A 3,567-nucleotide genomic window follows, 5' to 3' on the forward strand; every position below is an offset into this window, starting at 1 on the left:
GGCTCAGGTCATGATCCCAGGGTCCCCAAATAGAGTCCCGCATCAGGCTCCCTGCTCAGTGGAGACCCTGCTTCTCCCTCTCCTGCTCCCCTGCTTGTGTGCTGTTTCCCTCTCTCTCTGACGGTAAATAAATAAATAAAATCTTAAAAGAAAAGAAAAGAAAAGAAAAGAAACAGTACATCTACAAAAGAGAAAGCGATGGTATATCTCAAACATGGAGAGATCCTATGAGAAGCTTCTGACAGCAACCATGCCATCGTTGTCATCAAAAACCCAGCTCATGTCAGTGTCATATCATCCAGGAACATGGGCTCTGCAGGACTTGGCTGCTGCCACTGGAGCCACTCCGATTGTGGCTGCCTTCCTCCTGAAACCTTTACTAATTAGGTCCAGGGGTTATGGACATTGGGGAGGGTATGTGCTATGATGAGTGCCGTGAAATGTGTAAACCTGGCGATTCACAGACCTGTACCCCTGGGGATAAAAATACATTATATGTTTATTAAAAAAAATTAATAAAAAATACACTTGTTTGTTTATTTTGGTGAGAGAGAGCAGGTAGAGTGAGCACTCAAGTGGGGGAGGGGCAAAGAGAGAGGAGAATCTCAAGCAGACCCCATGCTAAGGACAGAGCCCAACGTAGCGCTCCATCTTATGACCCTGAGATCATGATCAGCGCCTAAGTCAAGAGTTTAATGCTTAACCAACTGAGCCATCCAGGCACCCCTCTTTCATAGACTCTTAAACAGGAAGTGAATCTCTCCTGAAAAGGAAATAAGGTTAATGGAAAGTAAATAGTCTATTTAAAAAGAAAGAAAAAGAACAACAACAACAAAAAACCAAACCTGTGGATAATAGATGTCCTGAGCCTCAGAAAGGCATGCAGCCCAGTGAAGCATAGGTACAGTTAGGTTAACTGTAGTTCAGGTTCCAGTTCTGCCACTTAACTTGCTATAGAACTCACAGCAAGTTACCTAAGCTTCTGGAAAATCACCCTGTCTGTAAAACGTAAGCTCCACAGGGGATGTCTGTGTTGTTCACTGTTGTATATCCAGTGCCTAACAAGCCTGGCACTGCAGCACCTGGTGCCAAATCAAATAGGGTATTAAGGGACTATGTTGAGAAAAAAAAAACAGTCCCTGACATTCAGAAGCTGGCCTGTACTCACAGGTAGCTCACATTATTCTCTTGTTAGACAAAAACAACTTCACAAAATAGCCACCTCTGCCGAGGTTATTCCAACACCATATTAAAATGAGATAAAGCAAGGCCACTGCATAATTTTGTATAACCATAGATAAATACAAGGTTACTGTGCCACCCGCAAAATGCCAAATACTCCCTCTCTTGGCCAAAACGAGTAATTGCTACTTCTTTACTAACAGCAGGCTGATCTATTGCCTCTCTTCCTGTGCATAAGATTTCTTGAGCTAGCCGCCCATAAAATTACCCCTACTTTCTGACAGCATCCAATCTAAAACAGACCCCTGCTTTCTTAAAGCCTCTCTCAAGTTACCCAAGAAAGCCCAAATTCTGATAGATGTTTTCTTTTTACATATTTTATTTATTTATTTTAAGGATTTTATTTATTTATTTGAGAGAGAGAATGAGCAAGCAAGAGAGAGCACAAGTGCAAAGGGGGTGGCAGGGGAGGGGCAGACGGAAAAACAGATCTCCCTGCTGAGCAGGGAGCCTGATGGGGATGGTGGTCTCCAATGGAAGACCCTGGATCATGACCTTAGATGAAGGCAGATGCTTAACTGACTGAACCACCCAGGTGCCCCTACTTATTTATTAGAGAGAGAGAGAGAGAGAGAGAGCACACCTGCACACAAGCATGAGTGGGAGGAGGGGCAGAAGGAGAGGGAGAGAATCTCAAGCAGATTTCCTGTTGAGCATGAAGCCTAATACTGGGCTTGATCTCATGACCTTGAGATCATGATCTAAGCCAAAAACAAGAGTTAAATGCTTAACCAACTGAGCCACCCAGGCACCTCTATGATAAGTTTTTCCTAACACCCTCCTAATGAGACACTCTATGATTCCTCACAATATGTTTGCATTCACTTCAGTGAATAATAAACACAATCTGTTTAGCTACAGTTGTGTTCCTAGTAGTATTTGGCTTAAGGGAAATGACAATATGAATGGAAAAAATGGGAAGATAAGCTGTTTCTTCAGACTTGTATCAAATGGATAATTAACTCACCAAAATATATTGAGAATCTGTTTTGCTCCAGGCACTGTGCTAGGTGCAGGGAATATGGAGAAGAACGAGACTCAGACTGCTCTCCAGCAGTTGAACCTGTGGAGGAACATGCACAGTAGAAAATTTATGATCCAATTTAATGTTGTTGGCACCATTATAGATCCAATTTAATGTTGTTGGCACCATTATAGAGGCATACACCTTCTATAAAGATGTTGTAGGACAACACAAAAAGGAAGAACATCTTTTTAGACTTACCACCTCCAGAAGTGTAAGATAATAAATTTTTGTTATTTTAAGCCATAAAATTTGTAATTTGCTGCAGAAGCAATACAAAACAAATATATGATACTAGAGCTTAATCTTTAAGGCAGGCTGTCCCAGGCATAGACTAGCTCCTGTAGGACCTGCCCGCTGGCTTGTATGGCTGCCTACTTGGGAATGTGATGGGGTATGTCAGGATTAGATCCTGAAGGGTCTTCCTTCCATGCAGAGAAACTGGAAAGAATCCAAAGGTTGTCAGAGACCACTGAAGGATGAATAGCAGTAGAGTGTGACAAAATCAGATTTGTCTTTAGAGGGGTAGATTGGAGTCTAGAAGTAAGGACAAGGAATGGGAGATTACTTTAGTACCCGAGGCAAGAAATGAGAAGCCTACTTTGATCACCTTCCATAAGATAACCTTGCTTATTCCTTGAAATTTAAGTGAGAAGACAGAAAGCAATGATTGTGTTCTTCAGATATTTGAAATTCTGTCATGAGAATGAGTAGTTAGACATGGTCTGTGCTATACTAAGATCAAGGTATAAAGTCATAAAGAAATATTAAATGTACTAAGTAGCATACTTGAAACAAATGGACTAGAAACAACAGACTTCACAAATAATTGGGTCTTACCTTTCTTTCATCTCTTCAACAAATATGCACTTGAGTAGTTAGAATGTAGCAGACATTAGGCATATGATGGGAACAAAAGAGATAAAGACACTGCTCTTGATGGAGCTTAATTTCTTTGTGTACTGTGTGTGGTGCTGTTTACAGATAACTTTTATATAATCATTTAACCAAGAAGCAAGCAAGCTCCCAGGATGTCTGAGAAGTGATTTATACACAGGGGAGAGGTTAGCTTGGAATGAACTCTGGCCAGGGAAAACCGGAAAGGAAGATAACCCAAGCGCAGTTGTGAAGCCTGTGCAGGTGTCAGGCACCATGGCCTGAAGGAGGCACACCTTCTCTCCCCACAGCTTCCCCTTTGCCCCGCCTCTAAGCCCCACCTCCACCTCAACAGCTCGCCAATGCCTTCTCCTTCCTCCGCGTAGCCGCCCCTTTAACTCCCAGCTCTCGGCCCGCGGGATTTC

Source organism: Neovison vison, chromosome 6, assembly GCF_020171115.1.
Source record: "Neovison vison isolate M4711 chromosome 6, ASM_NN_V1, whole genome shotgun sequence".
NCBI classification, from domain to species: Eukaryota; Metazoa; Chordata; class Mammalia; order Carnivora; family Mustelidae; genus Neogale; species Neogale vison.